Source organism: Marmota monax, unplaced genomic scaffold (genome assembly GCF_021218885.2).
Source record: "Marmota monax isolate L192 unplaced genomic scaffold, Marmota_monax_Labrador192_F-V1.1 WCK01_AAM20220418_F8-fsc00006, whole genome shotgun sequence".
Classification (NCBI taxonomy): Eukaryota; Metazoa; Chordata; class Mammalia; order Rodentia; family Sciuridae; genus Marmota; species Marmota monax.
In genome coordinates this window covers 5,126,037-5,138,707 of record NW_026693712.1, presented here as the reverse complement: position 1 = coordinate 5,138,707, position 12,671 = coordinate 5,126,037, and positions in this window count along the sequence as shown.

Sequence of the window (12,671 nt, the reverse complement as noted above, 5' to 3'; positions counted from 1 at the left end):
TGAATTCAGAATTATGAATTATGGCCTCCAGGAAAATTATTTCAGCCACATGTAAGAACTTAGTTGTCCCTAGCAAATCTTTGCCTTCTAATCTATTTTTTTTAACATCAACCTAATGGCTGTCAGTTGCTGATACCCCAAATGTACGAGGATCCACAACTGTTCTTCTGTTTTTTTTTTTTCTCTTGGGCTGGTCAGTTTCCTCTGTCTAAGAGAACAAGGCTGACTTCTAGCATTCAGGGAGCCAAGAGACAGAAGAAGTCTGAATGAGTTCACTTAGCTCCTCCTGTTAGTTTAGCTCCTTACCTCCGCTCTTAAGTATGTCCAGCATTGTAATTATGTTCAACTCCTTCTGAGGTACGCTTTCTACATCATGCTATGGGGGATGAAGGGCAGTCTCTTGTGGAGGAGGAGGTTCAAGATCCACACTGTGTTTTATACTGTCTTTCATCAATCCTCCTATCTTAACCCCCAACTTTAGAAATACCTGTTGCTTCCCATTCTTTGGCCTTTGCTGGATTCTGTAACATGATTGTCTTTTATTGGTTTCACCAGGCCAGGCCCCTTCATTCCATTTCTTCCTGCTCTTCTTCTAGTTCATAAACTTAATTCTGTCCAACGTTTTTAACACATGCTGTCTGCCATCATTTCCTCTTCTGCTGTTTTTTAATTCTAGGCTTATTTCTTTCATATTCATTCACTTCCATTTTAATGATATTTGGGGAATATATGGTAGTAAATGCACTTGTTCAATCTTATAAGTTGATAGGGAATTCTACCTTTATATTTTTAACATGCTTACTTGACTTTAAAAGGATAACTTTGCTCAAATCTATCTACCTGAATAATATAAATTCCATAGCATGATTTAACTCTATATTTCACATTATTATGACCAAGTATTTGGGGGTAGTTTTAAAAATCCCATTAGTTTTATTACATTTTGTGGTTGATCTTCTACCTCCAGTTTGCAGCATTGTTAGTCTCTACTTCTCCTCTGACTTTCAATTCACTCTTTTTCTGACCTCAAGAGTGTCTTCACTCACCTCTTCAATTTTTTATCTCCTACAACATTCACTATGAATTTACATTATTTTTTTTCTTCAAAACTTTCAGATATAGGTAGCAGGAGAGAGGCGGTGTTAACTGAGTCTACGATATTTTAGGAACCGAAGAAGTCCTGCTGTGATTATTCCTTCTTCGTGGAATGATTGCTTGCATCTATTAGATATATTATATCTATTTAGTCCATGTTCTACTAATCTTTTGATTCCCATCTTTGGAGCTGTTGTTCCGGGTCTTGCTTTCCATAATTTCCCTCAGCCATAAATAATCAAACCCTTCTCTGAAAAACAATATATCATTATTTTATATCTGCCTGTGGAATGGCATGGCTGCCTTTCATAATAGCTTTGGATTACCTACAATTTGAGTCAAAAAAAGGACAGTACCCACAGCCAAGCACCTAACACAGTATTAGCTATAAGCACACACTGTGGTGGAAAAAATGCAACATGAAGTATCACAAACCTGTTAAGTACCTTAACTTCTTTTCACTTCACTTATCCATAAAATGATGACCAACCCACCCTACCTACCTTGTAGAATTTTAGGGAGATCAAAACTTAAAAATTATTTACATAGAAAACTTTATTAATTTCAGTAAATTAGAGAAACCTAAGATATTATTATTTCACATTCCATCAATGTTTGTTGAGCCTCTAAAATTTTTGAAAAGATAGACTTTTGTTATTTCATGGAAATGCAGAAAAGAACATTTGAAGAGGCTGTAGCTTGCATGTTAGTTAAAATGACTGCTACATTTAAGGAGAAATAAGACTTACATGATGAAAATAGCAAATCTGAAGTGCACATAATATTTTAGAACTTGTAAAGTGAGAATATTTTACACACATACAAAAATTTCTTTATATTTAAAGGAGCACAGAACCAATCAGAAGGTAAAAGAATAATCTAGCTGCCTCACGTTTCACTATCTTATCTCATGAGCCAAGCATGTTTCCTCCCCTCTTCAGTATTATGATCACAGTATCTGTGAAAACACTCAAGAAAAATCTGTAAGTTCTATAAAATTATTATTTTCTTAGTATGCATAGCTCAGTAGTTAAGAACCCAGGCTACCTGGATTAATGGCTGCCCCTTCCCTTACTGTCTATGCAACCTCGGACAAGTTATTTAATACTCTGTTTTGTTATGTGTAAATTAGGAATAATAAAGATTTTAACATTAATTTTCTTCGTTGTTTAAGTGAATTAATATGTTTAGGGCTTATCATCTGGTATGTGTACCAGTAGTAAACAGATACATAGTTGTCCCTATGTCCACCAAGAATTGGTTCCAGAACCCCCATGGATACAAAAATCTATGGATGCTCAAGTCCTTTATATAATATGGCTTAATATTTTCATATAACTTATGCACATCCTCCTGTATACTTTAAATCATCTCTAGATTACTTATAATACATAATACTATGTAAATGTTATAAATAGTTGTAATACGTTATTGTTTAGGGAATAGTAATAAGAAAAAAGATCTATACATATTCATTATGAATACACTTTTTTCCCAAATACTTTTTTTTTTTAATTTTTTATTGATTTGGTTGACTCTGTGGGTGTCAACCCAATGGATACAGAAGGCCAGCTGTACATTTACTACTGTCAGGGCACTGGATTTGGTGTTGGGAATACTAAACAAAATTCTTAGAACAGGAAGATAGGAAACTGATCTTAAGCTAAATAAACAACTTTCAAAGGGTGTAAACTAATGATTAGGTAGGAACAGAGAACTTGGCAAGAACCTGATGTAAACTATCAAATTGCTTTAGATGCATTTAAGGGAAAGTAGATTCAGTTCTTATTACATGTGGTAATGAAAGGAACAGTGGTGCAGATAATCACAAACAGAAGATGACCTGAAGTTCATTTCCATTCAACTTTGAAAAACAAGATATTATCATCCAGGGTCAATTTGTCTTAGTGTGCCTTACTAAAGTCAATATTAAAATGATTTTTTATTATATGAAGACAACAGTCCATGGTAGAAGAAAGTAAAGCACAACTTGGCAAGGGAAAGCCAAGCTGAATCGTTATTTGGTTGCAGATAATTAACAAGATATATAATATAGCAAGAGGAAAATAAATGTTAGTGAAATCTCCAACAAACAGCAATTCTCTTTTCTCTCTCTTTCTTTCTTTGTTCATCCCCCACACACATACACACACCTCTTTCTTTATTTCTAATACTGGGGATTGAACCCAGGGCCTCATACATGCTAGGCAAGTCAAGCACTCTACCACTGAGCTACAACCCCAAACCTTTTAATTTTTATTTTAAGACAGGGTCTTGCTTAGGTGCCTTGGCTGGCCTTGAATTTGATATCTGATCCTCAACCAAGCACACACCGTCACACCTAGTTTAATTGCCATTTTTAAAATTTAATAAAAATCTTTTTTGGAAATGTAGAATTTAATGTTGATCTAATTCTGCCCTCCCTTCAGAAGATTTTGTGCATCCCTATTTATCTTAGCTATTTTAATTTTCTTTTTCCTTTGGCTTTTGTTACAACTAGTTTGAACTAACAGTGAAACATTATGTGAATTGCCTGCAAAGGTATTTTCTACAATTACCAACTAGAAACTTAAAGTGGTCACCAGAGAATTCATTTAATAACTGAATTTTTTCCTATATTAATTCATGGATTAATTTTCTTAATAACAACAGATTCTAAATATAGAAATTAAATTTATTTTCAATATTTCTCATGATACTAAACAATAGACTATAAAGGGAAAAAAAAGTAGTAAAGTGTAGCGACACCAAATTCAACCAAGAATCTGTCTGTGAAAGTGCAGGAATGCAATGATGTTGGAGTCCAAGTACATTTTTGAATTAAAGGCATCAAAGCTCAACATGAGATTTCTGAAACTTTTGAGGGGAATCTGTCAAATGGAGACCTACTAACATAGTACTTTCACCCTCATAATAAGCTATTATGTTTCGTACATTTAAACATTCCATTATTTTTTCTAGCAGAAGCGTGGAATTCAGATTTCCAGGGGACAATGCACAGAAACCAAAAGATCAACGTGTTTCTAAAGGATTAGATTGCTGCCAATGCTTCCCAGACTGTTTATTTATTGTGAGAAACTTAACTCTTTCGAGCTTTTCAGTAATTCACCCCTTTGACCATGTCAGGATGAAGTGGTCTCTTGTTTCTAACAATGGACTGTTTGATGATCACATCATCGAAGCCACTGGAAGTGCACAAAGCAAGGAGGCATGTCACACTGTGCAAATGGCCTTCAGCTTGACTGCCATGGCACAGTCACTATTGTGTCCCATGAGCAGGAAAGCCAGTGCCACCGATGGTGCAGAGCTATTGGGCCAAACCATCACCCTGGACCGGAGAGTTCACTTAACATGCAAATCCAGTCCAAGACCTTATTCATGGAATTTTTACTTTAATTATTGATAGAAGAAAGTCATGAAACTGATTCTCACCCCTGTGTAAAAGATTACTAGAAATAAAAGGAGAGAATGGGCAAAAATCATCAGATAAGACTCTGCTAAAGAATTATGCTTCCCCACAATGAGAATGGCATATTCTATTTAGAAACAATTCCTCTTGAGCTTTTTGCTTGCCTATGCTTTCTTTCATGAGAATCTGTCAGTTTTAAGCAGAATTGAATTTGATGTTTTAAATTGGTAAATGAGGTTCATTTTCTAAAAAGTTGAATGGTAATAGTAGAAAGAATAAAAAGGCAGCATCATTGTGTAACATTTTCTTTCACTTTTATAAGAAAATAGCTGTTGCAATAAGTCACTTCCTCTGCACTCCATCTGCACAAATCTATTTTATTTTTCTTGTACTGCATTGCAATTTTTTTATATATAAATGCTTGTGTACTTCATTATCCTGCAAGCTCCTCATGGGCATATATGATGTCTCTCTCATCCATTGTTTTGTACTCAAAAACGTTGGCAAATCCAATATTTGCCATGGTTAACAAAAATTAGTACAGATGTACTTACAATGGAAAACAACTTTCCCTCCCACTCTAGAATGGCTATTCTAATTTTGTCATTAGAAGTAACTGCCATTGTTTTTTGTGTGTATGTTCCTAAAGAATTTTCCTGTGCACATACAAATGTTTATATATTGGTCCTCCAGGCTCTGGCCCAGGACTGCCCCACCTACTGGCTGACCCACACTAGCCCCAGGCCTAGGACCACCCTGCCGACCCACACAGGATCCAAGGCCAAGGTTAGTCCCAGGACGCCCAGCCGACTGGCAGGTCCACACCAGAGCCTGGCCCTATGCAGGAGCCAAGGCCCAGGCCCTGGTCCAGGACTACCCTGCCAACTGGCAGACCCACGCAGGATTCCAGGCCCACCCCACCTCCATTTAGGTATATTGCAGCCATCACCATAGCCCTCTCCATGCAGTAACCTCCACCTTGGGACAACAGATAGGGTATGGAGGCAGCTGCATCTGTGAACAGGCAGCATACCCTTTCAGCCCATCTCTGAAAGTGTTTGCATTCATCTTGGGACACCCCCCTTGCTATCTTGAGTTATCTCCACTATTGCCACCACCACCTTTAGTTGCAGTATCATTTATCCTGGGACACGAGGTGAAGTCTAGAAACCCAACACCAAGGTGAGGTCCAGGTAATTGGCAGGGACACTAGAAAATTATAGGGTAGAAACTATAACACCTCATATCTGTACTTCAAGAAAGGAAGACACATAGACAACATGAAAAAACAAAGGAGGAAAGTGTCCCAAACAAACCGAGTTACTACAATAATAGAATCCATATACAGTGCAGTTGATGAAACAGCAGAGAAGGAGTTCATAATGTACATAACTAAAAAGATCTACAAATTAAAGAATGACCTAAGTGAGCAAATACAGGCAACCATTGATCCCACCAAGAAAGAGATAAGAAAGCAAACATAGGTAGCAAAAGATTACTTCAAGAAAGAGAGATTCTGAAAAAAAAAATCAGAAATCCTTGAAATGAAGGAAACAATAAACCAAATTTAAAAAATTCAATAGAAAGCATCACCAACAGACTAGATCATTTGGAAAACAAAACATCAGATAATGAAAACAAAATATGCAATCTTGAAGAAGATGGTATGAACAAAACATCCAAGAATTATGAGATAACATCGAAAGACCAAATCTAAGATTTATTGGGAGAGAGGAAGGCATAGAAATGCAAACCAAAGGAACACATAATCTCTTCAATGAGATAATATTTGGAAATTTCCCAAACATTAAGAATGAAATGGAAAATGAAATACAAGAGGCTTACAGGACACCAAATGTACAAAATCACAATAGATCTACACCAAGGTACATTATAGTGAAAATGCCTAACATATAAAATAAGGATAGAATCTTAAAGGCTGCAAGAGAGAAGAATTAGATCACATACAGGGGGAGACCAGTTTGTATCTCAGCAGATTTTTCAACGCAGACCCTCAAAGCCAGGAGATCCTGGAACAACATATACCAAGCTCTGAAAAAAAAAAATGGATGCCAACTAAAAATCTTATATCCACCAAAATTAAGGTTCAGATTTGATGACAAAATAAAAACCTTTCATGATAAACAAAAACTCAAAGAATTTACATGGAGAAAGCCTGCATTACAGAGCATTTTTAGCAAAATATTCCAGGAGGTGGAAATGAAAAACAACAATGAAAATCAGCAAAGGGAGAAACTACCCTAAAGGAAAGGCCGATCAAAGGAGAAACCAAGTCAAGTTAAAAACCAAAAATAAACCAAAATGACTGGGAATACAAATAATATTTTAACAAAACACTAATGTGAATGACCTAAACTCATCAATTAAAAGACATAGATTTACAGATTGGATTAAAAAAGACCCAACAATATGCTGCCTTCAAGAGACTCATCTCACAGCAAAAGACATCCACAGATTGAAGGTGAAAGGGTGGGGGAAAGATACCACTCACATGGACCACATAAACAAGCAGGGATTTCCATCCTCATATCAGATAAAGTAGACTTCAAACCAAAGCTAATGAAAAGGGATAAAGAAGGACATTTCATACTGCTTAAGGGATTCATACAACAATAAGACATAACAATCATAAATAACTATGCCTCAAACAATGGGGCAGCTATGTATCTCAAATAAATCCTCCTTAACTACAAGAACCAAATAGACCACAGCACAATAATACTGGGTGACTTTAATACACCTCTATCACCACTGGTTAGATCTTCCAAACAAAAACTAAGCAAAGAAACTATAGAACTCAATTATACAATCAATAAGTCAGACTTAACAGACATATATAGAACATTCTATCCATCAACAAGCGAATACACTTTCTTCTCAGCAGCACATGTATCCTTCTCCAAAATAGATATATTATACCACAAAGCAAGTCTTAGCAAATATGAAAAAATAGAGATACTGCATTATATCTGACCATAATGGAATGAAATTAGAAATCAATGATAAAATAAAATGTAGAAGCTACTCCAACACCTGGACACTAAACAATATGCTATTGAATGATGCATATATAACATAAGACATCAGGGAGGAGATAAAACAATTCTTACAGATAAATGAGAATTCTGATACAATTTATCAAAATTTCTGGGACACTACAAGGCAGTGCTAAAAGGAAAGTTCATTGCATGGAGTTCATTCATTAGAAGAAGAAAAAGTCAACAAATAAATGACCTGACATTACAGCTCAAAGCCCTAGAAAAAAAGGAACAAACCAACACCCAAAGTAGAAGAAGACAGGAATTAATTAAAATCAGGGCAGAAATCAATGAAATTGAAACAACAGAAACAGTTTTTAAAAATTGACAAAACAAAAATCTGATTCTTTGAAAAAATAAATACAATAGACAAACCCCATAGCCACCCTAATGAAAATAAGGAGAGTGAAAACTCAAATTACTAAAATTTGTGATGAAAAAGGAAATATCACAACAGACACTATTGAAATACAGAAGATAATTAAAAACTATTTTGAAAATTTATATTCTGGTAAAATAGAAAATCCCAAAGACACTGACAGATTTCTAGAGATATATGATCAACCCAAACTGAGTCAAGAGGACATACACAATCTAAATAGATCAATTTCAAGCAAGAAAATAGAAGATGCCATCAAAAGCCTACCAACAAAGAAAAGCCCAGGACCATATGGATTCATAGTTGAGTTAGTGGGACTGCGAATTTGTGCAACCAATCTGGAAAGCAGTGTGGAGATTCCTTAGAAAACTTGGAATGGAACCACCCATTGACTCAGCTATCCCACTCCTTGGTCTATATTCAAAAGACTTAAAATCAACATATCATAGTAATGCAGCCACATCAATGTTTATAGCAACTCAATTTATAATAGCTAAAAGTGTGGAAGCAACCTAGATGCCCTTCAATAGGTGAGTAAACAAAGAATCTGTGGTATGTATACACAATGGAATAATACTCAGCAATAAAAAGAATGAAATTATGGCATTTGAAGGTAAATGGATGGAACTGGAGAATATCATGCTAAGCAAAGGCTGAATTTTCTCTCTGATAAGTGGATGCTGATCCATAATGGGGAGGGCATGGGAAAAAAGGAGGAACTTTGGATTGGGCAAAGAGGATGGAGGGGAAGAGAGAGTGTATGGGGGCAGAAAAGATGGTGGAATGTGATGGACATTATTACCCCAGGTACACTTATGATGTGATGCTACATCGTGTATAATCAGAGAAATGAAAAGTTGTGCTTCAATTGTGTATAATGAATCAAAATGCATTCTGCTGTCCTATATACCTATTTTAAATAAATAAATTAAAAATTAAAAATATAGAAATAAAAAAGAATCAAAGTTTCCCACTACAATTGTGTTCCTCTCCTTTTCTTGTATTTCTTGTTTTGATCTATGAATTCTGATGGTATATTCTGATAGTTTGTTGAAAACACTTATTTATATAATTTTTTTTCTTATTTAATTATATCAATACTAAATTTAGCATTGTTTGATATTAACATCAAAGTTTCCAAATTTTGTAGTATTTTACTGGTATATTTGCTCATCCCTTTAATTGTAATATATTTCAGCCACTTTATTGTTGATAGGTACTTTACATATCAAATATAGTTGAGTATGCCACTTACATTATCCATGTAGTATTTACATTTACATTTTTATGTTTATATATTTACATTTGTATATAACATATATGCTTGATCTTGTCTCTGCGATTTTGTTTTATACCTTTGGCTTTTAATACTTCTTTAGATTTTCATCTTTTACTCTATGAAATTTGTTTTTTTAAACCTTTATATGTCTATGTTTCCCTTCTAATAATTTGGAAATTTGCTTTTCTATCAGTGAATGATAACCATTACAACTTTGTTTACTTAAACTCTTACTATTTTGATCTATCACCTGTAAACAGCATCTATTCATTTACACTATGAAGAACTAACATATGATTTCTCATCTCTACTAAGATGGGCCATTCAATCAACTGCAAGCAATTTTTGCTGGCTGTATTATTATTTTCAGTTCTTCCTACTTGTATTTTTAACTAAAATATTGTAATTTTTCTTTCTTGATCTATTACCTTGAGGAAGTATCTTCTTAATGTCCTCCCACTGTGAAAGACAAGACAGTTAAGTGTGTTATGTCTCACATTTTCCTTCTAGTTTCATCAGTCTGATTTTGTTGTTATGTTGTTACTTGTATGTAGTGGTTGTGTGTAAAATTTATATCCTATTTAAAAGCTTTAATTATAACTTTTACTTTGTATTTATTTTATTCTGAAGTTACTTGAATAATCAACTCTTTTTTCTTTACTCATATTGAATGGTTATATTTTATTTTTAAGTCCATTTTCTAAAGAGTTTTTCAGTATTGGAAAATAGCTTCTTGGTATCTAAATTGTTGCATATTTGAACATGTCTTTGGTTTTCATGAAATTTGGTAACCTAGATTATCATCTTGAGAGATGGATTCTCACTGGCTTCTTGCATTCTTCTGAATGTAACCATCTTACTTGCCCTTAGATGGTGTCAGTGGGATCCAGGATGCTCTGGCTCCCCTACATGTTCAAATTCATTTTGATTTTCTAAACAAGAAGTGTTGAGTAGACCTTCTAGGAAACTCAACATATCTTTGGAAAAAATCTGGGTTTTGGAGAATTCATTGCAAAAAATGATCAGAAGAAAAATCTATTCTCTTGACTTCCTTCCTTGACCATGGCCAATTTTCACTACTCTCAGCAATGCTTCCCCACAGATGGAAGACCTGGGTTATAGCTGTCTTCTAAGTGCATCAAGTGAACAAGGGAGCAGATGTAGCTTGCCAAGTCTATTTATTTGTCTACTCTTGGTGCCTAGCACAATGCCGGATACAAAGTTAATTCTTAGTCAACATTTATTAAGTTAAGAAGAAAAGGGATTATTTGTAGAGATTTTGTAGAGGGGTTTATTTATACTCTAAAATGTACTTTGCAAATAAGTAATTTCTACATTTGCTCTTATTGAAGTTAATGTCCATTCTGTACCCAGGACTCATTATGTTGTTTCTGAAATTATCTTTCTTATAGCTTTAAGTTCAGAGCCAAAATTGTGACAAATGAATAACATGGATTTAATATAGACAAAAACTTCTTGATTAAGGAAAGAATAATTTTTTTTCAATTATCTTTCTCACAACCTTAGTTATCAAATTAAGATCATGGTTTATGATACATTAAAAACTGTTTTAAAAGACTTAGAAAATTGCAGTAACACAGGGAAGAGTTATTTTAAATAGTTTTGTTTATTTTTATGTTTATTTTTTTTCTTGTTTTAAAATTTTTATTGTTGGTTGTTCAAAACATTACATAGTTCTTGACATATCATATTTCACACTTTGATTCAAGTGGGTTATGAACTCCCATTTTTACCCCGTATACAGATTGCAGAATCACATCGGTTACACATCCACTGATTTACATATTGCCATACTAGTGTCTGTTGTGTTCTGCTGCCTTTCCTATCCTCTACTATCCCCCCTCCCCTCCCCTCCCCTCTTCTCTCTCTACCCCATCTACTGTAATTCAATTCTCCCCCTTGTTTTTTTTCCCTTTCCCCTCACTTCCTCTTGTATGTAATTTTGTATAACCATGAGGGTCTCCTTCCATTTCCATGCAATTTCCCTTCTCTCTCCCTTTCCCTCCCACCTCTCATCCCTGTTTAATGTTAATCTTCTTCTCATGCTCTTCCTCCCTACTCTGTTCTTAGTTACTCTCCTTATATCAAAGAAGACATTTGGCATTTGTTTTTTAGGGATTGGCTAGCTTCACTTAGCATAATCTGCTCTAATGCCATCCATTTCCCTGCAAATTCCATGATTTTGTCATTTTTTAATGCAGAGTAATACTCCATTGTGTATAAATGCCACATTTTTTTTTTTATCCATTCGTCTATTGAAGGGCATCTAGGTTGGTTCCACAGTCTTGCTATTGTGAATTGTGCTGCTATGAACATCGATGTAGCAGTGTCCCTGGAGTATGCACTTTTTAGGTCTTTAGGGAATAGACCGAGAAGGGGAATAGCTGGGTCAAATGGTGGTTCCATTCCCAGCTTTCCCAGGAATCTCCATACTGCTTTCCAAATTGGCTGCACCAATTTGCAGTCCCACCAGCAGTGTACAAGTGTACCCTTTTCCCCACATCCTCGCCAGCACTTGTTGTTGTTTGACTTCATAATGGCTGCCAATCTTACTGGAGTGAGATGGTATCTTAGGGTGGTTTTGATTTGCATTTCTCTGACTGCTAGAGATGGTGAGCATTTTTTCATGTACTTGTTGATTGATTGTATGCCCTCCTCTGAGAAGTGTCTGTTCAGGTCCTTGGCCCATTTGTTGATTGGGTTATTTGTTTTCTTATTGTTTAATTTTTTGAGTTCTTTGTATACTCTGGATATTAGGGCTCTATCTGAAGTGTGAGGAGTAAAGATTTGTTCCCAGGATGTAGGCTCCCTATTTACCTCTCTTATTGTTTCTTTTGCTGAGAAAAAACTTTTTAGTTTGAGTAAGTCCCATTTGTTGATTCTAGTTATTAACTCTTGTGCTATGGGTGTCCTATTGAGGAATTTAGAGCCCGACCCCACATAGCATCTTCAACAAATGGTGCTGGGAAAACTGGAAATCCATATGCAACAAAATGAAACTGAATCCCTTTCTCTCGCCATGCACAAAAGTTAACTCAAAATGGATCAAGGAGCTTGATATCAAATCAGAGACACGGCGTCTGATAGAAGAAAAAGTTGGCTACGATCTTTATGTTTATTTTTTAATGTAAGCACATAATTCCCACACATCTTTCATCTCCACCCCTACATACAGACATGTTTTCCTTAATATATCTAGCCCTTTAGTCACATGTGGTCTTGATTAAAGTGGACCAGTAAAAAGCTCTTTCGAGTCTGAAGGGCACCACTCTTATTTTTCTACTCTAGACCTTTTAGACATGCTTTTTTCCTTATTATTATTTTACTTTCTTCTAATTAACACACATGCTCCCACACAGACATCATTAATTTCTTATGTTCCTAGACACTAGCAGAGACTTTGTAGCAAAGATATTAGTTACTAAATTA